This window comes from Labeo rohita, chromosome 16, assembly GCF_022985175.1.
Source record: "Labeo rohita strain BAU-BD-2019 chromosome 16, IGBB_LRoh.1.0, whole genome shotgun sequence".
NCBI lineage: Eukaryota > Metazoa > Chordata > Actinopteri > Cypriniformes > Cyprinidae > Labeo > Labeo rohita.
The window spans coordinates 20,359,568-20,386,588 of NC_066884.1; the positions used below are offsets into that span (position 1 = coordinate 20,359,568).

At 37.1% G+C, this 27,021-nt stretch overlaps 1 protein-coding gene across 1 annotated transcript in view; it reads right to left on the reverse strand.

The window, feature by feature from the left end:
• The window catches only part of efna3b (ephrin-A3b), a 72,851-nt gene that overhangs the window by 42,959 nt on the left and 2,871 nt on the right, over positions 1 to 27,021 (reverse strand). The gene's annotated exons all lie outside the window — the stretch shown is intronic.

Sequence of the window (27,021 nt, forward strand, 5' to 3'; positions counted from 1 at the left end):
CTTGGGGGCCACGTCTGTGGCGCAAAGCTTTCTTTAGAGCGATTGGGAAGTATCAAACCCAGTGCTTTAGCAATTTAGCATTAAAATACAGCAAAATCTCTGGAATAAATTGTTTGAGATTTCAGCATCAACCTTAAACCTTTTACCACACACACACACACCGCTGTCACACTGTTCCTAAGGAAACTCATGAGTTGAGCTTTGAGCGCAGCTCAACCAAATTGCTGTCCATGCAGCTCAATGGACCGTGACTGCTCTTCTTATGGGGCATCAGAGGAGACACAGCATGGCCCCAGAGAGAAAGGGAGAGAGGGAGGAAAAAGCGACATGGAGAGAGAAGGAGAGAAAGGGATGGATGAAAGCAGGAATGTGATGTCCCGAAGTCCCCCAGTGTGAGTGTAAGCTGTTCTATTTCACACTGCGGCTCCTCTGAGCCCAGGATTTACTCGAGCCCTCTACATGCTGTCAACTAGACTCTCAAAGATCCAACACTCATCTCTCCTCTAGCTTCCACTGCCTTCCGTCCTGTCTTCTTGGCTGAAGATGATATTTATCTGTCCACCCCAATAATGTGGATTTATTTACATTGTGGCGTTGTGTCAGCTTCTGCTGATTCGCAGGCTGAGATGTTGAGAGTTGTAGATGTCCTTCGATCAGTTCAGACACCACAACGTAGACTCATCTCAATGTTGCGCTAAACGATCACTTGAAAACTCACATGCAATGTTGGCAAAATATGAAACCGTACATGCTTAGGTCAGCGTAAGACAATATAAGAGTTCTTGCTTCCATATACATACACAAACATACACAAACACTACAACATCAGAGCAGAGGAGGTTCCTTACATGCATTTACTTTATTAAATGGTGATTTACAAAAGAAAAAAAATATCACTGCAGTGGTCTGTAGGTCCTGTATGTTGACAGTTTTCTTATTATGGTTATAATGGGAATTGTACTGGTTTTAATGGAAACCGTAATGGTGCATATTGGTCTCTACTGGTAATTGGTCGCCTTCTATTGGTGGATTGTTATAACCACTAAATCCTAACAGAATATGTCTTAAAACACACTATAGAAAACTATTTTGTAATGGTTTTAATGGTTAAAACTTGATGGTTTGTAATGTTTCTAATTATGTTTGTAGTGAAACTATCAGAATTTTTGTGTTTCTATTGTTTTTTTTCCAGCAGAGATGTTAAAGGATTAGTTTACTTCCAGAACAAAAATTTACAGATAATGCACTTGCCCCCTTTCATCTTCAGTCATAAAGAAATTATGTTTTTTGAGGAAAAAAATTCAGGATTTCTCTCCATGTAGTGAACTTCTATGATGCCCCTGAGTTTGAACTTCCAAAATGTAGTTTAAATGCAGCTTCAAAGGGCTTTAATGATCCCAGCCTAGGAATAAGGGTCATATCTAGTGAAACTACTCCTTTAATAATTTTGCATATATAGCCTATGCACTGTATGGTAATATTAATAACTTCAATTTTTTTGATTTTGGGATTCTTTGGTCACTTTTGTAAAATAAACAAACAATTCTAATACTGTTTTGGGCCACTATAAAATTTGGGCCCTAAAACTAAATAAAAAACACTGCTACAGTACATCATTTTGTTTTTGGAAGCTTTATTTTTGATAACATTCAGACTTCAGACTACAGCTGCATGATTAATTGTGAAAAGATCACAATCTCCATTCCAACACACATGTGATCTAATTTCATGACAACTGTTAGTTTGTGTCTATTAAACCTTTGAAAAAGTCATATTGGAACGTTCGAATCTGCTTTGAGCTGCCGCTTACACAGAGAGAGCAGTTATGATGTTTTAACAGCTTCACAAACAGTCTTTTCAACCACACATTATTATTTCTGTCTTACAATCATTCATATTATTACAGAAGTACTGGAATAAAAGCTTATAGTTTGGATGTAAACACTGATGTCCATAGTAGCGATCAAAAAGTAGCAAATCATCTTTTGAAAGAAATTTTTGCTTTAAAATAACGTTTGTTGATTATAGTTTCATTCATTCATTCTTAAATCATTCATTCATGAGATTTGTTCAAAAACGCTGATTCATTCAGTAATGAAACAAGTGAAATATTTATAATTGAGTCATTAAATCATTCAAACCTTTTTTTTAAATAAGTAATTCATCATTTTTTTATTAGAATAAGACAATTAATATTTTGTCACAGCCTCTAGTAAATTACATGTTACTTTGCTTAGTTCGGAATCGTGAGAGAATCGTAATCTCTTTTTGAAACAAAAAAATCGTGATTTTCAATTTATCCAGAATCGTGCAGCTTCAGACAGGGTTTCCATAGCCAAGAACAATCTGGAAAAAGTCACAGAAATAAGTATAACATAATATAATATAATATAATATAATATAATATAATATAATATAATATAATATAATATAATGCTTCCTGAGACGCTGGGACAGGCTCCAGCATCCCCATAACCCTAGGACAAGCAGTTTAAAGAATGGATGGATAATTAAATTTTATATTTATTTATTTATTTATTTATTTGGATTTTGCTTTAGGTTAGGGCTTGTTTAAAATAAAACTTGCCTGTAAACCAGCATGATAACATCAGTCTGTCTGCTGAAGATCTATTTTGAGAAATTTGCACACTAATAAGATTATTCATTTAAACAAGACTGACTTAGAGATCTAAATCAGCCCAGTAATCTTTATAAAATGATTTCTACAAAATACTTTTCTAGTAATAATAAATAACTGAAAAGGTCACAGAAAAGTCTGTGGTCAGAAAGTGCGAGAACACTGATTAGATTCTCAAGAAACCTATGTTTCATCCCTATTAAAACTACTTAGGGAGGTTTTTCCTCCTTTAGTTATCAAGTCTGAAACCACAGATCGAAACCAACATACTACCAAGAGTTAACACCGAGACCAACATAAATAAACACCTCTGATAGGATATCCATAGCTCCATATAGCTAATCTGACAAGCATCTGAAGAGCAAGCTAATCCAGTAGGAGATAGGCCTGCCTGCACATAGTGTAAAGTACTATAGTATGACAAGAATATAAGGGTTTGACAGTGTGGTAAAGCCCAGAATAACAGCTCTTTGATTAACAGGTGAGGCACGCTACGCTGTACTGCAAATATCTGCTAGCTGAGGCTCCACTACGAAAAGCGGCGAGGAAGGCAGGTGGGTGAGGAGAGATAACTGTTTGGCGGGAAACTGCACTGGTGTGAACAGTAGTTAATGGCTGATAAACCCTGCCCCCCACACAGCAGGTGAATCCCCCCTTACGCTAGCACGCTAGCAGGTGGCGAAATCTCATTTGAAATTCCAGCACTACAAGGTTAGAGTGTGAGAAATCCCATTTGAAAATCTCGCTTTGCACGGTTAGTTGGTGATTTCTGCTTCACAAATGAGGGATCTGTCGAACATGGCATTTCAATATGCTCTGAGGGCTTTAAGCCTAGTCTCCTACCCAAAGGGACATGGCACTACTTTTGCCTCAGGCTAGCTCTTGCTGGGCTCAGATACTGGATTTATTGTGAAGGTGTGTGTTGACAAGCCATTACCAATCAATCTTCACACAGCTATTACAGGTTTAAAAAAAACGGGACTTTCTTTGTTGCCCTTGTTTTTCTGAACAGAGAAATTAGTAATGTTAATAGACATTTGATGAATGAAGCTAATCTTAAAAAGAATAGCTCATCCTAAATAAACATTTAGTCATAATTTTCTCACCTTCATGTTCTAAACCTGACTTTTTCCATCATTGGAGAACAAAAGAAGATATTTGGAATAGCATGCTGGTCACTCTTTTTCATGCTATTGCAAAAAAAAAGTCATATTGTCATATTGTACAATATCTTTGGAGAAAAAACTAAAACTTATATATAAGTACAATTTAATTCATTTAATTCATTTCAGCTCTTCTTGAAGCATTCATGAGAGAAACAAGACTGCAATGCATCATTCAAGATTCATGATTGATTCAACACTGGTGGTTTTCAAATTAAACGTTTAGTTGCTATAAGATTATAAGGAAATAATTACGCAGATCCACTTTTATATTTTTATAGATTGTTTAAAAGCTTCAGTTCCCACATATTGCAACTGTCTGGAAAAAAGCAACCAACATTATTTAATATTCAAAGGCATACATGTAAATATAAAGTACAGTTGAGGTCAAATGTTTACATACACCTTGCAGAAACTGTAAAATGTGAATTATTTTACCAAAATAAGTGGGATCATACAAAATGCATGTTATTTTTCATTTAGTACTGACCTGAATAAGATATTTCAAATAAAAGACATTTATATATAGTCCACAAGAGAAAATAATAATTGAATTTATAAAAATGACCCTGTTCAAAAGTTTACAAAAGTTTGATTCTTAATACTGTGTTGTTAACTGAATGATCCACAGCTGTTTTTGTTGTTGTTGTTGTTGTTTGTTTGTTTTTTGGTGAAAGTTGTTAATGAGTCCCTTGTTAAACTGCCTGCTGTTCTTCCAAGTCCTACAAATTCTTTGGTTTTTCAGCATTTTTGTGTATTTGAACCCTTTCCAACAATGTCTGTATGATTTTGAGATCCATCTTTTCACACTGAGGACAACTGAGGGACTCATATGCAACTATTACAGAAGGTTCAAACACTCACTGATGCTCCAGAAGGAAAGACGATGCAGTAAGAGCCAGGGGTGAGAACTTTTTGAATTTGAAGATCAGGGTAAATTAAACTTATTTTGTCTTCTGAGAAACATATATCTTCTGTAGTTTCTGAAGGGCAAGACTAAATGAAAAAAATATGATATTTAGACAAAATAAGAAAAATGTACATATCTTTATGCTGTTCAAAAGTTTACACCCCCGGGCTCTTAATGCCTTGTGTTTCAAACCTTCTGTAATAGTTGCATATGAGTCCCTCAGTTGTCCTCAGTGTGAAAAGATGGATCTCAAAATCATACAGTCATTGTTGGATAGTATTCAAATACATGCAATTGTGGGACCTAAAGGATTTTTCTGAAGAACAGCAGGCAGTTTAACTGTTCAGGACAAACAAGCGACTCATGAACAAATATCACTAAACAAAAAACACAGCTGTGGATCATTCAGGTAACAACACAGTATTAAGAATCAAGTGTATGTAAACTTTTGAACAGAGTCATTTTTATAAATTCAACTAGTATTTTCTCTTGTGGACTATATGTAAACGTCTTTCATGTGAAATATCCTATTCAGGTCAGTACTAAATAAAAAACAACATGTATTTTGTATGAACCCTCTCATTTTGGTCAAATAAATAACATTTTGCAGATTCTGCAAGGTATATGTAAACTTTTGACCTCAACTGTATTCTCTTTTGCATTCAGAAAAAACTAAGTCATGCAGGTTTGGAACCAAACAAATTTCATTTCTGAGTGAGCTAATCCTTTAATTTAGCTCCATGAAAGCATGCACGCAAAATCAAGCAAATAAATATAGAGCGTTATGTCAAAATGAATGTAATGAGGTTGATATCAGAAGTCCTTCACTACAGCAGTAAGATCCAATGTTCCTTTCAGCAGCCTGGCAGACAGAATGCACTGGGAAATGCTACGAGTCACAGCTTGCAGCTGGTATTCTTTGACCTTGGACTCGCTATAAATAGCAAACAGGTGAAAAATCCCGTGTGAGACTCTTCTGTTATGTGGTTAGCCGATGACAGAAAGCACAAAAACCACTTAAGGATCTTCTCCCAGGCTAACAAGCCTGCCTCACATCAGCTAGAGACGTGTGGTCCAAGGTCCAAGTCCAAGGCCACTAGCTCCCATCTGTACTTGCTGCAATGAAACCGGACTCTAATTCATTTGTTAACAGCATTAAGGTATGTAAGAGGCCTAAAAAAAGTGTGCTCTGCTATATGTAGTCTTAATCGTCCCGAAGGGAGACAGCTGTAACGCTGACTAGGACAGATATAAATCAAAGAACGTGCTATGTGACCAGCAGATTTAAGCAATGTTCTTGCTCAGCTCATCCTCTGTTCAACATTCACCCCCATTCGGCCTGCTAAAATGCTAGTCCATGACAGGCTTCCTGCTTCTTATTGATAATCCAAGAAGTGTCAGATGGGTGTAAACAGGAGGAGGAAGAAATCCGCAACACACGCCCAATAACAAATTAGAAATTCACTTCTAATTATCAATGACAAAGTTGCCGGTGGGAAACTCACATCCCTGATGGGGCGTCTCTGCGCTGTCGATTGATTCCAACTTCAAAACAAGACGCCAATGCCCAGTCAGGCTCCGAGAAAAGTTTATCACTAATTACGAGTGACAAAGCTGGGTTTTGGGCCCACCTCCAACCCCTCATTCCTACATTAGTGCTGTCTTTGACTGGAGGCTGGTGTATAATTATGTCAGAGTGGCGTGTCAAAACCAGAAAAAATAAGCCGATTCCGATACGCTCCATTCAGTTACCCAGTGATGCCAGGGTCTCTGTTAGTGACAGCTCTTGCGGCTTCACACTCCGTTAACTTGTCTAAAAAACACACACGCTCTCACACACACATACAGCCATCATATAGGCAGCCAAGTGAAACTGGTAATGGTTGAGGGAGGCTTTTATTATGATATGTGTATCTGGAGCTGTGAAACGGACTGGGTAATTAATACTGAAACAATCAGACTGTAACAAACATATTCCACTGGCCACTTTCGTTAGATAATTTCGCAATTATTACTGTTAATCTTTCTGGTGTGCTATCAAGTGAACGAGTGCGTGACAGAGCATTCTACTACTATGCACCACATAATGTACTGTCTAGTGTATGAATTTTATTCCATACTTTTTTTGGTAAAGTGCCTCATCCTGGTATTTAAAATGTGCTTTTTCTTTTTCAATGTGAACACGAGTCATACTATTAACACCTTGTAATACATTACAATAAGTCAAGTTTGGTTGATTAGCACAGCTCAGTTCGCCCCTGTTGGTTTTCGGTTAAGCCATTCTGTGGGTAAAATGCATCTTTCTATTGACAGCCTTTCCAAAATAGCTGCTAGCATAATCTTCTAAAACTGTATAAATATTGCTTGCAATACATGGTAACAGCATACACCACAAGTAATTCATTATTTTGTAGTAGAGGTTGTAGCAGTTACAGATTTTTTAGAGGGTGTGAAATGGATTGTGGTGCGCTAGTAAGCTAAGCTGTGAGCTTGTTAACCAGAGGATTAAACACAAACAAATGGGGAAAAAATTAATTGGACATTTTTTAGTTTTGGTATATTGTTGGGCAAGGCCCCTCTAATGCCTGCTCTTTAATGGTGTTTACCACTTCAGCGCTCTGATCAGGGAGTAGGAGTCATCAGATATCTTTCCACCATTTATTTATGTACAGGGTTTCGCCCTATACACATACTAATTATGCACTGGAGGTTGTTTCTGCAATGAACAATAAAACAGAAGTAAATAACTAAATGTCAAGCATAAATATCTGCATACTGTTACAATAAAACAGAACATCTCGCATAAACAATATCAACAACTATTTTAAAGTGCAGTTAGCACTGTATGTAAACAGAATATAGAAAGGAGCATATAAACAACTTAATGTACATTATACAACGCCATCATTATGATATTAAAGCATAACAAATGTAGAATATATTATGTAGAATCATAAAAATATTCAAACGAGATACTAACTGTAGAGGGTTTGCACTTAGGTTACAATTTGGTCAGTTACCCAGATGCACGGCCATAGTGGCAATACTCAGATGTGAACAACTGAATGTACTAATGAATACGTTGTTCTGCTAATTTATGCTGTCTAAACCATGGGGAAAAAACATGTGGAAGCTGCTAAATCATATAAAGAAGGACTTAGTAAGCAGGAAAGAGTGCAATCTTTTGACAAACGAAAGTTGACAGGTGTTAAAGATACTTACAAGCAGTATTAGCCTAATATTTTACCTACCTGACCAGAAATTATAAAAATCTGAAATCCTGGTTCAGTCTGGCCAACCATAAATGCTTTTTGTTCCTCAGACAGTTTTTTTGCACTCTTCTCCTTGATTTGTTATAACTTATGGCAGTCTATAATACTCCACATGTTTTTCCCAGTGGATTTATGTATTGTAGAATTAACAAAAGTTATCGTGAGAACTGTAATGTTTAAAAAAATGTCTTAATGAATGTCAGCAGACCAGGGAGATTTAAAAACAAGTGGTTCATTCATAAATCCGTCAGATCACTGCGAAAATGCAACTGGAACACAGAAGACACAGCGCTAAAAAGGGGCTGGGCTACACAAGGTCAGCATTACCAAGTTAACCCGTGATAGCGGCGCTTCCATGTGGAATCATTCATAATCCAGCTTCACTTACAGCAGAAGTGAGTATAAGGTTTTTTTTTTTTATGAATCTTTGCGATCGCCTTTTCTAATAATGTGCTAATTAGCAAGTTTAGCAGCTAAATGCGGCTAAAGTAAACAGGCTCGTCTCTCCACAGAGAGAAGAGAGGGGCGGGGCGAGCAGAGCTCATTTGCATTTAAAGCAGCCTCAAAACAGAATAAGATATTTGCAGAGCTGATTTTGGCAAGGTAAAAAGGGTGTTGTTTTACACAACCATTGAGAATTTTTAACCAAAGTATATTATAGACTTTGCATTAAGACCCTAAAGAATCATATCAACTTGTGGAAAATGGTATTTGATATTTTACATAATATAAGCTCTTAACAGATATAAAAATTCAGATATAAATAATACTAAAACACATATAAGGAATTCACAACAAATATGTTATTTTAAACTCTTTAATTACACTTTTTGAAGACTAAATGCAAAGGTGATTTTCTGTCATTTCTAATCAGGCCCTGAATGAAATACCCAAGTTCTCTCAACCACTGGAACTGATTTAAAGTCCAAGAATATCTGTCCACAGGTGTGTCTTAAATTGCATACTGTCCAAGTAGGTACTAAATTTCATAATGAACAAACTTTGTGACCAATACAGATGCATGTTTCAATATATTTCAATTGTCGTGTGACCTATGAAATTAGTCCCAGATAGCACACATACGTCTGCAAGATGTCTGTTAAAGATCACTTGATCTGGAAAGCATCTGCTGTGTACAACATCTGACAGATGTCTAAGATGTCAGTTTTACATACATTCAAAATCATAAACGTCTTAAAGACATCTAATAGACGTCTATTTGAGATCTGATATGAAACGTCCTATAAACGTATTGCTGATGAGCAAACACGTCTTGCAGATGTACATGCAGACATCAAAATACATCTCCGTGATGTACGTGTGCTATCAGGAACATGACTTCACTGTCAACTCACCTCCCTTGACCTCATGGGAAATCGTCCCTTGGATGCACACTTGACACTACAGAATTTCAGTGGAAGTAGTAGGTCACCCAGGTACTTTTCGCCTACTATACTATGAATTTGTTCATAATACTCATTTCACATATTGTTATTCACCTGTTGGGTAGAACTAAATGCTCGTTAGCCAATATGAAAGATTTAAGATCACATAAGTTGCATCCAAAATCTCACACAACCTAGTTTGGTTTTAAAACTCAATTCATAAACATTAAAAAAAGTATCCGTCACTGTCACCTACTAGTATTAGTTCACTGCCATTCACTTCTCTTCTGTGGCCTCATGGGATAGCATTCATCAGAATCTCATTGGAAGTAGTAGGTCATACGGGTACTTTGAGGTACTTTTATGAATATGAATGTGGACAAACTTCTCGTCTCACATACTGGTTTTCACCCACTTTATAGTATGCCCTAGGCAAGCAACTGCCATTGAAATAAATGGGAATCCTAACAGCATGAACGGGAACAGTAACAAAGTAAACAAAAGTGGTGAATTCAAATGCCCCACTATGAAGTCCTGAACCAGTGTTTGACATGGTAATGTATTTAAATCTGCCGACCCCAAAACCGGACAAAGTCAAATCTCGGTGGCATTCACATCCTCTTTGTCTCCGACCTCCATCGTATGACTGACTGAGCGCGACAGACGCACACAAACACAAACACACCCAGCATATGGTCCGCAATGCTCACTGTATATCACTGTGGCAGTGTCACATGAGAGTTCAATCTAATTACAATTGACCCACATTATAATTACAATTGATTGGCAGTCTGGCCTCTCTCGTGCGCTCGTCTCGCCCCGTCCTGACTCCAGACTAACCACCCCCGCACTCCCGCCTCCTGCCTTTCCCTCTTTTTTTTCAACCCTGTCCACTCTCGTTTCTACTATTCCACAGTTTGATTCAAATTCAAATAGGCCAGACAGTCTGAACACTACCTTTCCCATTCAAATACAATAATTCCCATCTGCAACACTCCACAAAAACACACATGCAGCTGAAAATGCAGAAGAAGGATATTATGTAGATTAAATAGATGAAAATACTGAAATATTATGATCAAGTAATGTATTCAGAGCCGGCGCACCGTGCATATCATAAATTGCCGCACACACACAAGCTTCTGGCTGGTCTGCTGCAATCCCAGTGGAAGAATGTAAGACCCCTGCATGTTCCAGCTGCTGTACATCACATCAAAAATAATGACCCCGGGCTCCAGAAGCCATGTGTGAGCTTGGCCGTGCACATGTGTGTGTCTGCATAATTATGCATATGAGCCGTACTGTGAATGTTTCCATCTGAGTGTAAGAATACACACTTACACGCATAAAATTACATGTATAACCATGATGCGCTTTGGGTCACGTGCATGTGATTGAGAGTAAGTATATGTGTGCACATGCATAATGATGCGTGTCATCCGTATTGTGCTTGTGAGAGCTTGTTGCTCGGTGTGTGTGTGTGTGTGTGTGAGAAAAGTCTGTTCGTGTCACAGCGCTGCAGAGTGTTGTCAGCTTGCTGTCATTTTGAGCCTCAGATAAGACCCGATCTCATAGCAACAACATGCCATCCCTCTATCCATTTCTCTTTCTACCCATCTCTGTTTTCCATCCTCTCTTCCATCTCTCCTTTATCTCTCCTAACTCTCTCTTTCTCCACTCCCCCTTCTCTAATGAACCCTCTCTCCCGAGCCTCTCCTCTCTCCTCTCTCCTCTCCCTCTCTCAATTATATTTAACTCATGACAGCTGTTAGAAATATCTCCTCAGACCTGTGACAACTGCAATACTGGGGAAACTGTATATTCAACTTTTAAATGAGTTTACCTTCACAGAAGCATCTGTGCGTATGTGTCTATAGCTTTACTGTTTATATGTAAATTTTATTTTCGACTGTATGGGACAGGCTGAGTTTTATACATTTTATATTGCGTCGCGTATGTGAGTTTGCATATTTATATGAGTGAAACATGGGTGTAATGTATTTCACACTATAGTATTATTTGGGAGATTTGTACTGTTAATGCAAAATTATTCATTTTAATACACAAAGGTCAAAAATACTTTTGACAATTTTCTGTACAACTTCAACTGATCATTATGATGTAAAGGGAAAAAACAGGGTATATTATGTCTTAATGAGCAACGTAACAATTAAAGTTTTCAGAAAAAATAAAATTCAGTTCAATATGAAATAATTATGTTTATGTCCATGAAGGCCAACAAGCGTAAACAAAATCATTTGATTAAGTCATTTATATTGGTGTCAAACAACTCTAAAATAACCTGCTGAATTTAGAGTTTAACAATTTCAAATAACAAGAGATTTTCTTTTCTTTCTTTCTTTTTTTTTTAGTTAAACATCTGGTATGTCCTAAAGCTTTTCAAAGTCAGAACATTGAGAAAGCTGTAATTAAACAAACTGCTTTGCACAAACTTATTTAAATGAGGTGGGGAAAAATTAGTTTTTTTTACTCAGTTTTAACGGCTAAGAAACAAGTTCAGTTTCCACTTAAAAGTATTTATCCAATTATGCTTTTGGCTAAATATTTGCCTTTAAATTTAATTTTGCCACAATACCGATACTTTAACCAAAACTGCAAGGAGTAAAAAATCAGTAGAAATGTACTTTGATTAAAAGTACTGCAGTAAAAGTACAAATTCCTCATTTTGTATAGTTACATACCATAGCAATGAAGTACAATTATTCTGTAGTACTTTACACTTTTATGAGTCACTAAAAAATACATGTGATATAGTGAAATCAGCAGAATTAGGACACTTTTTGGTTTGGTAAACTGTGTATTGAATACAAATAAATCTTTTCTACCAACACTATTTATGCTTTGAGCAAATTCTCAGAGTCTCTTGTACCTCCCACTGTGTTTTTGAATAAATACTGGTTGTTGTTTTAAACATACACGATTCAAAAAAAAATTTAATTTTCAAGATTTAAAAATGTTAAGCACCCATTTTTTTTCTTCTGTTTTTTTTTAGGTAAATTGATATACTGCGTCTGGTAAAGTGGGACACACATTTTTATCTAGAAACTTAATATTCACAAATTTCTCTTCTTACTTTATTTCTTTACTTATCTTCTGTCTACAGTTTGTGACATTTTTTGTAAAATAAAATAATTTGTCACATTAAGCATGGATTATCTTTTAATTTATATGATGACTTTAGCTGAATGCTACTGTTCCAATTTATCTAACATGTTCAGTAACAACTTGATTTAAAAAAAATAGAACAAAGAAACTTGTACAACTTTGCATAAAATTGAATGATCACATGAACACGTAATGCAAATTTATATTGTTGGTTGAAATACTGTTTATATTAGAATTTGAACCTTAACAATTTTAATGGGCTTAAACTATGTACGGCATGTACTTTTAACATACTTTCTCAGATCTTCCAGCATTGTGGTAACCATGCCCATATTATTTACATTTGATTAATTAAATGCTGATATTAAAATAAGGTATTGTTATTACAGCATTTTAAGACCACCCATTATTACCAATATATATATATATATAAAGAGCTTAGATGCAAAACCAGCTAAATCCATCTGACATATTTCTTTAAAATGAGCATTTCTTTCTGGCTACTTTGTATATGTAAGTACTGGTACTTCCGATTGGGCTGAGGCTGGAATTTAGCGAGTTTAAAGTAAAAGTATTTGATGGACATATAATATGTGTCAGGAGCATTCACTCATTATCTCATTTTTGACCGAGATGGCTTTTAGCTGTTTTTGCATCTGAACTCTTCATATATATATATATAGATTTTTTTGAAGAAGAAGAAGAAAAAAAAGGAGAACAACACCAAAAGCTTATTTGTCCCGCTTTAGCTGAAGTCCAATTTTTGCTGACTTCACCCTACATATACACACACATGTACAATCAAAAAATTAAACTAACGAAACATGCACATGCATCTGTGAAGGTACACTAATTTAAACCTATGTTTTCTGATCATTCTGAGTAAAACTGACACAGTACCCATACTTACACTTCAGTTCATCCGGATGTTTTACACCCCTGACAACACACAAAACTCATTTGTGTGATCTCTTGCTTTGGTTCGTTGCAAAAATGAGTCTGTATTAGTGTGAGAGTGTGTGCTTACAGGGTAAAAATGTGCAGATCAGCTCAAACATCACCCAAATCTGCTGCTTCAAATAATTATCCATCCGCCACCTACCTGCACCTATATTTTTCTCTGAATGTAATAAATGGACAGGGACATTACAGCTGATCTGCGTATTACTGTGTATCTGAGTTTCTTTCTTCTGTTGAACATGAAAGAAGATATTTTGCAGAACGCCGGTAACCAAAAAGTTAATGTTAACCATTGACTTCCATAGTATTTTTTTTTTCATACTATTAAAGTGGCTGCCGTAACTGGTTACCAACGTTCTTTCTGTGCTCAACTGAAGAAAGAAACCCACACAACTTGAGGGTGAGCAAATGATGAGAGAATTTTCATTTTTGGGTGAACTATTCCTTTAATGTATGTGTGTGCGCACATGTGTAAGTGAGTAAACCCGGAGTGGAAGAAGAAAAGAGCTCCCTGCTCTCTCTCTCTCTCTCCCTCTCTCTGCTCCCCCTCCATCTTTCTCTTTATAAATACCTACCTGTGTTCTGCTCAATCCTTCTTTTCTAGACATCTCCTTTCCTTTCTCTGTCTTTCTCCCGGGATGTGACACAGAATTCTGTTAACTGCTGTGAAAATGCATTTATTACCATAAGCCTGCAATGCTAACAACTGCACTTCCCCACACACACACACACTCAGACAGTGAGACCTGCAGTAGGCCATTGATATTCTGTGCAACCACGTACAGGCAGAAGAGGATTTAGGAGTAAAGACTTATGTACACACACACACATTTCTGATGGCACTCACCGAAACTAGTTTATTTCACAGAATCTGTATGATATGGATTACATGTGCACGGACGAGAAGGAGTTCCTGAGTGACACAGAACAGGGGGGCAGTCAGAGAGAGAATGCTTCAAGGTAAATTGATTTAAATGGAATGAGATGGATTTTAAAGGGAAAAAAGGCTGTCAATTTACGCTGTTAATTTAGTTTGATTAATTGCCATCTTCATGTTTCTGTGAATCTGTAGTCAGCTATTACTAGAGGCGAAGCACATCACCAAAATGAAGCAAACAAAAAAAAATACTGATTTTTAAGTAGAGATAGGACGATGTTAAGATTCTGTGGCCAAAAAAACCCCCACAAATGGCCAATGTCAAAACTTTTAAAAGCTTTAAGAGAATTTAAAAATAACAGTGTTTATTCATTTTAAATTATTCATGTTTTTAAAGATTAAATTTAAGTAAGCATTAGACATAAAGGGCCAGTTTTACTAATAGCTTGCGTCAGCACAAACCATCTTTTGACATTAAAATAGTACTGTCAGGTTTTACTAAAGACGTGCAGTGATGAATTAGCGCTGAAAAGGCATGGACACAGTTATTTTTGCGTCTGACCTTACTGAATATGCTTTTGTAGGAGTTTCCCTTTCAGACGCAAAAGCATTTATGGGAGGAGAGTATTCAAATGAATCACACAATGCGTTTTACTAACGTTTGCGCTTGCCAAATTACTGGCATTTGCGCCATTTAACGCCTACAAAAAGCATGTCTTTAACTATTTTGCGCTTAAAATGGCTGCAATTATTGTTGCTTGGAGGAGGCACCTCAGAGAACAGAGAGCACGTGGTAGAATGAAGAGGATTTTTTCCACATATATTAATTTATTTGGAATGCCAGGAGAACACATTATTTGAACATATCGTTTGCCAAACCATGTTATTTTTTATTTGCTTCAGGAAATAAAAGACAACTTGGAACCCTCAACTAGGAGTCACGTAATACCAGGTCTATCAAAACTTCTAGCAAACCTTCATTTTTTGGCCTCCGGTTCTTCTGTGTTCTTTAATTTGCGCATCGTTAATAAAACACCCACAGAAATTTTCCCTCCCATCGGCGCTGTTTTGGAATTGCGCCCTCGCACTAATTTGCCCTGTTTAGTAAAACTGGCCCTAAAGATAATCTGAATGTAAAAACAAGGAAAATGTGCAAGAACAGTTAAATATAAAATATCAACAGATGTTGATGCATTAAAAAAATGCAATAATTTAACATCAGATATCTATATTTCAGGGCGTTTATCAGCAAATATCTGCATACATAGTTGCAGGTATGAAATTGCAACTAATTTGATATATTAACTGACATTTTATACAAATTATTAGATTAAAAATTCCAATCGATTGACAGTCCTTAAAAAAACCTTGCCATACGCAGCAAAAATACTTGAATTAGACACAATAACGCATACACACACACAAACACATACTCATCAGTGTGACACAGAGACCCATTCCTGAAGCACAGTCTGACATTGGCTGATAAAAAAGGCCATTATACAAGGTCATAATTTAGCTTGTCCATTTAAAATCTCTCCATTAACATCCATGATGTGCACACACACAAGCACTCCAACACACACATTCACTCTCCAACTCTCGCTAATTCTCTAATTATGTTCATGATTATGGTGAACAGGGCACACTCGTGGCCTGGCTAATGATGGCTTTAATGGCCAAAAATCCCCATTAAAAACCCCATTCTACACACACACATACAGAGAATCGTGCACGTAAACACACACAAGACTGCACAGTTCTGCATTAAAAATTACTGCGAAGGGGAATATGGGAAAACTGCGTCATGGGAAGCAGCTGGGAATTTTTTCATTTTCTTAAATGAGAATTAGTGTTGCACACTCATTCTTGGCAGCAAATAACCATAAGAAGCTATTTCTACATTAACGGACTCTGAAAAAAATATTCTTCTAATACTGTAATTAGATTCAGAACAATATGTGACCGTGGACCACAAAAACAGTCTTAAGCAGCACGGGTATATTTGTAGCAATAGCCAAAAATACATTGTATGGGTCAAAATTATTGATTTTTCTTTTATGGCAATAAACATTAGGATATTAAGTAAACATCATGTATCATTAAGATATTTTGTACGTTTCCTACCATAAATATCTCAAAACTTATTTTTTTATTAGTAATATACATTGCTAAGAACTTAATTTGGACAATTTTACAGGTGATTTTCTCAGTATTTCGATTTTTTTTTCACCCTCAGATTCCCGATTTTCAAATAGTTGTATCTCGGCCAAATATTGTCCTATCCTAACAAACCATACATCAATGGAAAACTACTACAAACTAATAACAAATAGGCCCTTATAGCTGGTTTCGTGGTCCAGGGTCACATATTAAACTAAATCACCATTTAATTTTGCATGTATTTACCTGAAAAAACTATTTTAAATTTAGCTGCGGTAAGGCAGTAGTATACTAGTTTGCTCTTCAGCCAATGACTGTTTCCAAACTGGTTTCCTAAACACTTCTTCCATCTGCTATTGGTCAGCTAAACAGATGGCCACGCCTCCAAACTCAGTTGAGCCAGTGTTGCTATGCCAGCCTGGTCGGGATTCTCAAACAAACAGAGCAATGTTTTGAAAACCCCACAGAGCAGTGTTTACGCTTTTTTGTGGGAATCAACCAACAAATGGCTCACTTAGCTGTCTCTGCATATTAAACGGCAAGAAAGTCTTTCAATTTCTTAAAAAAAACACTTCACCTTTAAGCACGGTTAATGCAGGTCTAAACCTCTGCCACACTGACAAGAAATAAAATGAAAGTGTCATTTAACCACTGCTAAAAACCCTGATCATCCGACAGTCCCACTAAACCAACACAAAGCAGCAGTAAGTGTGATTATAACCTGCTTGAAAGCCTCTGCTTTCCACCCTCTTCACGTTTACATTTGCATATACGATACTTTCCGAATTAGCTTGTCTGTCTGGATTAGTGCTACTCGATCTCCTACTTGTGCGCTTCTGCGCGTGTGTGTGTGTTCAAATGGATGACATGAGCCAGTTGTCTTGTGCTGATGTGAAAAGAGGGCAGAAAGCCTCCAAACCGCCCAATTTTATAGAACACACCAGTGAGAATATAACCTGCTGTCATGTGTCTATACATCACCGTGTACACGAGTCTCAGGCAGCGTTTCACTATATGTGTGTGTGTGTTTGGAGGCTTTGAAGCCTGTCTGTGTGCAAGATAGCTGTTGTTCGGTGTGCCAGAGCTCAAACTAGCAGAGTAACAGGAGAATCAGGGAGAAAGAGAGAGAGAGACAGACAGAGTGAAAGGCTCCAAATGCCCTTTTTTTCTATTCATTAAGACGAGATGACTCTTCCATTTAACGATTCACCTCCATCAGCCGGCTGGATTCAAATGAGCGGGAGTCACGGCTCTTCCTGTTCAAATCACAGACATTTACACTGCTCACTTCCCCTTGTTCAAAGGACAAACACACAGGGAGATAAAGAGACCACACACATACACTCAGAGGGACCACACACACAACCATACAAGATCATCCATTAGTGTGTATATGCACGTTTGAGTCTGTGTGTGTGATTTGAAGCACATTTAACGTCTTTCTCTGCTTCCTAAGGTAATTGTTGGCTGGTTTTAATGGGGTTTTGGGATTTGTTAGTTGGCTGGCTAACGAAACGGTTTTAAAGGAGAAGTTCACTTCCAGAACAAAAATTTACAGATCATTTACTTACCCATTTACTCACCCCCTTGTGATCCAAGATGTTTGTGTCTTTCTTTCTTCATGTTTCTTGAGGAAAAAATTTAGGAATGATCTTCATATAGTGGATTTCAATGTTGCCCCCAAGTTTGAACTTTAAAAATGGCATTTAAATGCAGCTTCAAATGGCTCTAAGAAGAAGGGTCTTATCTAGCAAAACGATCGGTCATTTTCAAAACAAATTGACAATTTATATACTTTTTAACTTCAAACGCTTGTCTTGTCTAAGTCTGTGTGAACTGTTTTTTTGTTTTTTTCGGGTCAATACGGTCAATACAGTTAGGGTATGTCGAAATACTCCCATCTCATTTTCTTCCCCAACTTCAAAATCGTCCTACATCGACCCAGTGTTTACAAAGTGAACATGCAAAGATTATCAAATGCCCTTTACAAAAAAAAAGCTAAAACAGCGATGTAGGACGTTTTTGACGTTGAAGAAGAAAACGGGACAGGAGTTTTTTGTCTTACCCCAACTGTATTGACCCAGATTACACAGACTAAGCATCCACATTGCAGAGACGAGACAAGACGAGCATTTAAGGGTTAAAAAGTATATAAATTGTCAATTTGTTTTGAAAATGTCTGATTGTTTCGCTAGATAAGACCCTTCTTCCTCTGCTGGGATCGTTTAGAGCCATTTGAAGCCACATTTAAACTACATTTTGGAAGTTCAAACTTGGGGGCACCATTGAAGTTCACTTTCTCTCTCTCTCCTTCAGCTCGCCCCCTTTATCAGGGGTCGCCACAGCGGAGTGAGCCGCACAGCCGATTTGGCACAAGTTTTACGCCGGATGCGCATTGAAGTACACTATATCAAGAGAAAAATTCTGAAATGTTTTCCTCAAGAAACAATTTCTTTACGACTGAAGAAAGACACAAACATGGATAACAAGGGGGTGAGTACATTATCTGTAAATTTTTGTCCTGACAGTGAACTTCTCCTTTAATATCAACTTGGTCTGGCTGGGAGACCAGTCTTTTTCAAGGTGTACTGAGGTAAATTTCCCTTGTAAAAGGGCAGACGTGAACACTGTTCTACTCTGGAGGAAGTTTGAGGCGTTACAGATTAGAAACAACCATAAATTACGAAATTAAGAAAAGCAGCAACTTTCAGATGAGACTGAATCGCGGCCATTTTGCAAAAAGAGTGATGGCGAGACCACAGAGATGGTGTTTCTATGTAAATCATTTGTTTATAATAAAACACAGCGGTGTGAGGCGAGAACCTGTGCTGTTCGTTTCATCATCATGAGTTGTAGTAATGAAAGGTGTGTCAAATCTGGCCTGCTTTTGAAGTGAATAATTGGGGAGTGGAAGAGGCCCGAAATACACATCATTTCCATCTGCATTAACATCCTCCCCAAAGTACCAAACAGACCCCCTCCTACTGCCGCACTGTCAAAAATGAAAAGTTGAGAAAACTCAAAATGTCACACCAATGTGACGAGACTTTCATTTTCCCAGCATTCGACCAAAGTACCTCACACAACCTTGTTTGTTTAGCTTTGCACTAAAAAAAAATCAATTAGTTAATGCTGGGAAATCACCAACCCTTAACAAATCAGCAAAATGGATCATTTTTACAGATTGTGTTGACGTGTTTCCACAGTTACTAATGTTGTGAATCTAGCAATGTTTTTGTATTTTAACTTTTTCAGTTGTTAATGTACTTTTAGAATGTTATACTTTGTGTTTTCCCACGTTAAATTACATTTAAGACTGACACGGAAGAGAAGAAATTGTTGAAAGTAGTTATGTTTGTTTTATTCTCGTAGCTTCATAAAATTAAGGTTGAACCACTGATGTCACATGGACTATTTTATCGATATCCTTACTACCTTTCTGGGCCTTGAACGTAGTTGTGTTGCTGTCTATGAAGGGTCAGAAAGCTCTCGGATTTCATCAAAAATATCTTAATTTGTGTTCTGAAAATTAACGAAGGCCTTACGGGTTTGGAACGACATGACGGTGAGTAATTAATAACAGAATTTTCATTTTGGGTTGAACTGTCCCTTAAACAGAATTTTAATACTGACCATTAACTGGTCCATTACATAAACATAATTATCAACAATCTGTATCTGTCATACAATATATATCAGTGTATTCATCCATACGTGATAAAACTAACAACAAAAAGCTCATAAGCACAACAATAATTTATTGAATTATTACAGTGTGTCGAGACTGCTGGGATCACTGCTCCCATCATGCTCACACTGTTTGGAAATGATAAATAAATAAAGAGACGGTATTCATAACAAGAATTAAAAAAGGAGATGAATGAAATAAACGGAGGCTGAGACACAGAAGGTGAGGCGGGTATTAAAATAAAATTAAATGCATAAACATTGTGATTATGAATGACTAAGTAAAGACACTGCTATTGAAAAGAAAGAGTGTGGAAGAGCGTGGCATCCCCTGCATTCATTGCAGCCCCTCACCATGACGAAGAATAAATAAACAGAAGTGATTGGTGTGATAAGTGGATGTGGTTATGCACAACTGCCTCATTCATCAGCCTCAGTTGAACTGGCGTTATTAATTAAGACTGCTGCTCTTCACATAGATACTTACATCATAAAGCACAGGCGCACATCAGCTTCAACTCAATGATAACACAAAGTTGATGAACGAGAACCAGGTCTTCTCTGTCACTTGGATAGATCTCTCCGTATACTCATGAATATGCACCGAGCAATTTGCATATACAAACCTCAGACTGTTATCTGATTTATGGCTTTGCTGTTCAGTCTTTCCATCCACCTGCCAATCAAAACCCTTGTTTATGCATTGTTAAAGACAATACAGGAATGAAGCAAGGTAGCTGCTTATCCCACTGATTTTAACCTACACACAGCATGAAGCCAGCTCACCTCACTTGAACCAAGTGTGAGAGCCATCTGCACAACACCTGGCCACACCTGTGCTCTTTCTTGCAAGCTGACAAATACACTCACACACCAGCTACGCGATGACCTGTGCATCCAATAATCTGCTATACTGTAATTCAGATTTATATCTGCACATTCCAACCTGATCTCATGATGAAAACATACCTGTGGCAACGTTTTTGCAAGACGCTAAATACTTACCGCCATGTACATTTCGTGACATTTTCGATGTGAAATGTCCATTGAGTGGCGCTAAAAGAGTACTAGTTTTTTTTCCCGAAACAGATGAACGTACATATGCTACGTTTTATGTGACGTTGGTTTTGTACGTGTCACCACAGTTCTGACTTGAAATGTTCGAATGGTGCTATAACTCTAATGCTCTGTGACGTTTTAAAATAACGTACCATCTGCACTACACATAAAACTACCCAATAGTATGAACAACAGCGAATGTGACATAAAATCGCAATCGCAAGCATGCCGTTTTAGCTTGTTTTTCAATCTCTCATCTTTCAAAGGCAGCTACTATTTACACTAAGTAAAAATAGCTGTATTTTTAGCGATATGCTATTTACACTAAGTGCAAATAGGAATATATTGGATTTACACTATGTAAAAATACCATTATTTTCTTTGCAATAATAGTATTCAGATGCTATTTATACTATAGTGTAAACAGTCGCTCTGTATTATAAATTAAAGGATGAAACTTTGATTCATTAAATCTTAAGTAGAAGTCATCAAAGTGAGCACGCAAGCTCATGAAACTTTCATGCATAGGAGGTGACATAACCTCATAAGGTCAAAATTGACTGTAACTAACAGTCTAACTAAAAAGAATGGGGAAAACACTGTGTTTAGCACAGTGTAAACAAGACCCCGTTGCCATTTTTTTTCCCAGCTGAACATTGATCCAACAGCAGTGATCCAGGAACTTAAAGGAGAAGTCCACTTCCAAAACAAAGATTCACATATAATGTACTCACCAAGATGTTCATGACTTTCTTTCTTCAGTCGTAAATAAATTATGTTTTTTAAGGAAAACATTTCTGCATTTTTCTCCATATAATGGACTGCTATGGTGCCCCAATTTTGAACATCCAAAAGGCAGTTTAAATGTGGCTTCAAGCGATCTCAAATGCGGTTGTAAACAATCACATCATTTAAAAATCATCCTACATTACTGCAGAAGTACCGACCCAGTCATTGCAAAGTGAACAGGCAAAGAAGATCAAACACCCTCAACAAAAATGGTAAAACAGCGATATAGGGCGATTTCGAAGTTGAGGGAGAACATGAGATGGGAGTTTTTCGACATACCCTAACTGTCATGAACCGGAACAAAAGCAGTCCAGGCAGAGAAAGACAAGATGAGCGTTTGGCATTAAAAAGTATATAAATCGCATTATTTTTATTAAAATAACCAATCGTTACACTAGATAAGACCCTTCGTCCTCAGCTGGGATCGTTTACAACCGCATTTGGGATCGTTTGAAGCTGCATTTGAAGCCAAGAAAAATGCTAAAAAAAATTTATTCAAAAAACATCATTTCTTTACGACTGAAGAAAAAAAAGACATGAATATTTTGGATGACAAGGGGGCGAGTAAATTATTAGTAAATTGTTGTTCTGGAAATGGAGTTCGCCTTTAAGCAACATAAATCTTTTATCACTTAAATCAGTGCCATTATTACCGTCTTACAAAGTGTGCAATTTCTGAAACATTTAAGGGGTCTGACCCCACGTGAACCCTGAAGGAAGCAAAACCTAAAGTGAAATGCATATGTTCCTTGTACATATGCTTAAACAAGATTTTTTAAACATTTCAGGATGTCAAAAGTTTACACACTAGTCAGACCATGAATTTCACCTGGCAGTATCCTAAATAGATGCTCATAAACAAAAATCATGTTTGCCTGCCCTGAAGTGGTAACCATAGAAACAGTTGTTTGCTCGAGTACTTTCTATTAAGATCATTATTTGATGGAACACTGACAAAACATAAATAATGTCATAATCACTTTCTATATTTGTATAGAAACAAGACACCATGGAAACCCTAAAGGTTTCTGTAATTTGGTGCTAATTAAAAAGTTTTATACATTAAAAAATAAATTGTGTTTTTGTGAAGAATCATCTGAGAAACACTGTATCATAATTGTTTTCTATAAAAAGTGTTTTAATTATGTGTAGTCAATATAGAAATTATATGACCTGCTGTGTTTCACTAAACATCTGAGAGAATTCTCTTTGCACTCATTTTACTATAGCGTAGTGATGTTTGTGTGAAATATGAAAATTAGATGAGCACTTATTATTGTACTTTACCTGCAGAGACAATGGGAGAATCAGTACCTGAACGCCAAAGAAGCAAAAACAGTCTGAAGAGAAACACAAAAATGTCGAGTTTGTTACGGCATACATATGGTGGAAAGATCTGGTGACCAAAAAAATAAAAATCTTAGTACTGCTTAGTATCAGTCTAATTTACATAAAACTCCAAGGGCAGTGTAGCATCTATACTACCACTGTGATATCAGTAGTTATAGTACATGAACACTGATGCTAATGCTAGCTAAAGAGCAACTGAAGGCACCAAGTCTTTATGAGGTGCCAAGAGATCATTTGGATTGTGGTCATCGAGGCATGTCAGATCGTGCCCTAAAAATTAAATAGAAATTCTTTTTAAAATGTCAGCCCCTACACAACCCCCGTCCCCAACTGAAACCAAATTTACTGTGCAATTCACAAACTAGATCTTACATAATTCCTGTAAAGTACTGCAAAAAGGAAAAACTTGCAGGTACAGTTGAGCAAAGACAGTCAAATATTTGCATCCCCCTTTCAGAATCATTAAAAATGTTAAATTATTTTACAAAAATAAGAGGGATCATACAAAATGCACATTATTGTTTATTTAATACTGACTTGAATAAGATATTTGACATAAAATACAGAAAAATTCCCTTGATTCTAAATACTATGTTGTTACCTGAATGATCCACAGCTGTGTTTTTTGTTTAGTGATAAACTGTCTGCTGTTCTTCAGAAAAATCCTTCAGGAATTCTCACGAATTCTTTGGTTTTGTGGCATTTTTGTGTATTTGAACCCTTTCCAACAATGACTGTATGATTTTGAGATCTTTTCACACTGAGGACAACTTAGGGATTCATATGCAACTATTACAGAAGGTTCAAACACTCACTGATGCTCCAGAAGGAAACACGACGCATTAAGAACCGGGGGGTGAAAACTTTTTGAATTTGAAGATCAGGGTAAATTTAACTTATTTTATCTTCTAGGAAACAAGTAACTATCTTCTGTAGCCTCTGAAGGGGAGTACTAAATGAAAAAAAAAAATGATATTTCTGCAAAATAAAAAAAAATTTACACATCTCCATTCTGTTCAAAAGTTTTCACCCCCAGCTCTAAATGCGTGTTTTTTCCTTCTAGAGCATCAGCGAGCATTTGAACCTTCTGTAATAGTTGCATATGAGTCCCTCAGTTGTCCTCAGTGTGAAAAGGTGGATCTCAAAATCATACAGTCATTGTTGGAAAAGATTCAAATACACAAAAATGCTGGAAAACCAAATCATTTGTGGGACCTGAAGAATTTTTCTGAAGAACAGCAGGCAGATTAACTGTTCAGGACAAACAAGGGACTCATGGACAACTATAACTAAACAAAAAAACACTGTGGATCATTCAGGTAACAACACAGTATTAAGAATCACTTTTGAATGGGGTAATTTTTATAAATTCAACTATTATTTTCTTTTGTGGAGTATATGTAAACATCTTTTATGTGAAAGATCTTTTTCAGGTCAGTACTAAATAAACAATAAGATGCATTTTGTATGATCTCTCTAACATTTTTAATGATTCTGAAAGGGGGGATGTAAGCTTTTAACATCAACTGTACATAACTGAATAAACCTTTAAAGAAAATAGTTCACTCCTGAATTAAAATTTCCTTGTAATTTACTTACCCCCACGTCATCCAAGATGTTCATGACTGACTTTCTTCAGTCGAAAAGAAAGTAAGGTTTTTGAGGAGAACTTTCCAGGATTTTTCTCCATACAGAGGGATGGGATACCAATTGGATCCCCATTAAAAGAACACTATATGGAGAAAAATCCTGGATTTTTTTCCTCAAAAACCTTTTCTTTTCAACTGAAAAAAAGAAAGACATGAACATCTCGGATGACAAAGGGGTGAGTAAATTATCATGAAATTTCAATTCTGCAGTGAACTAATCCTTTAAATGTCATTCATGAAGACTAATGCGCTAAGGTCGATTCAGCTGAAGTCGTTTTAACACCAGTTAAGTCTGATATTACCACAGAAACAAAATTGTATAGGCCCCACAGTCTAACCCAACACTGATTTGTAGTTCTAACACTTTTCAGCAGAGTATTTCTACAGTAGTTTGAGTTTTCCACTCTCGTTCTGTAATTGTGCTTTAACAGAGCAGAGCTGTTCCCCCTGGAGTCCACACTCACTTCACCTCCACTAACATTAAACATGTGTTTACAGTGTTTTTCTCCCCATTACATACCACAGAGTTCCCTCACGTGACTGTAATGAAGCATTCACTGAGAACGTGAAAACAGAATCTATCCTTCCGTCAGCATACATGTTTGTTCGCCCAAGAAAACCGCTGGTTCATATGTATTTATTCAACCCTGTTTCTCAATTATGCGTCTGAGAGGCTTCTGTATTTTTTCCGGGATGCGCATCACTGGAGCGCGAGTGTAGGGCCGTTAGGATCACTGCCCACCCCACGCTCAGTAATTGTCAGTGTGTGTATGTGTGCGAGCTGAAGGTACACTCAGCTATAACTCTCTTAGAAGATGAATGAGGAGGCAGTGGTCTGGTTGCTTTGTTTTCGTTTTTTACCTCATAGCCAAAGGCGCCTCTCTTACTGTTTACACCAAACGTGCTCTGCTCGAAACAAAGACGTTTAGTTGTAGAACACTCACACACACGCGTGCCGTATCACACCCCCGAGTCAAAACACTACCAAGAGAATACTAGCTTGTTCGGGCTGGTCCACGGAGAGGGGAGACAGAGTGACTGTGCAGCTTTGGCTGTAGACCTAAATTCAGCACACTGACCACGACTATTAGCGCTATTAGCATGCTGTGCTACATTTAGACTCCGACCACTGAGAATAAGCGTATAGGGCAAGAACACAGAGCGACATTCAGCAATACAATGCTTAAATATCAGCTCTCTCTCTTCCTCTGTGCTCTATAACTAGGCCAAGCTGAGGTAACAGGGTGTCATCAGTGTTGCAGAGCAGTTATGGAGAGAGAGGGAAGTCTACACACATACACACACAGATAATGCTAGCTCACAGGCTAATTTCCCCACACACTTTTTTGCCAAAACAAAGTACACACTTCCTGAAAAACATCTTGTAGAAATAATGGGGAACACTGCAGCTCGTAGTAAAATGGGGTTAATGTCCATACTTTCTACTGTGCGGTGGTAGGCCGAAAGTGTGTAATGGCTTTTGCTGTAGAAGGCTTATTAAACTTAATCCATGAAAATAAGCCAGTTTAATTTGGTTTTATCACGTAGCATATCCGCCCCGTGCTGCTACCGATGCTAATGCAGTTAGGCAGCTTTCTCAGTATGCTGAAACTAGGCGGAAGAAGCACTTTCCATTTCTCTGCACAGTGAGTACTCTGGTGTGAATGGAAAAGCACATGGCGGCGCAGATATAATCCTGTAGCGTTAAACACCTAAGGCGTAAGCAGGCCCACGCGCAACCGGCGAGTGCAAAACGGCCTTTGCTTGTTGGTTTATTCTAACAAAACTGTAGTATTTAGATACTTTACCATAATTTTTCCTCAGAATACAGCGCAAAACATCCTAATAAAGTCTGTAAATTTAGTTTTTCCATAATCAACGTTAATGATTTGGCCACAAAGACACATTTTTGGAAATTTCTCATCGTACGGCAGTGGTTTTCAACCTTTTTGACTTTCTCCAACACGATTTTTCAACAACCTGTCTATTTAAG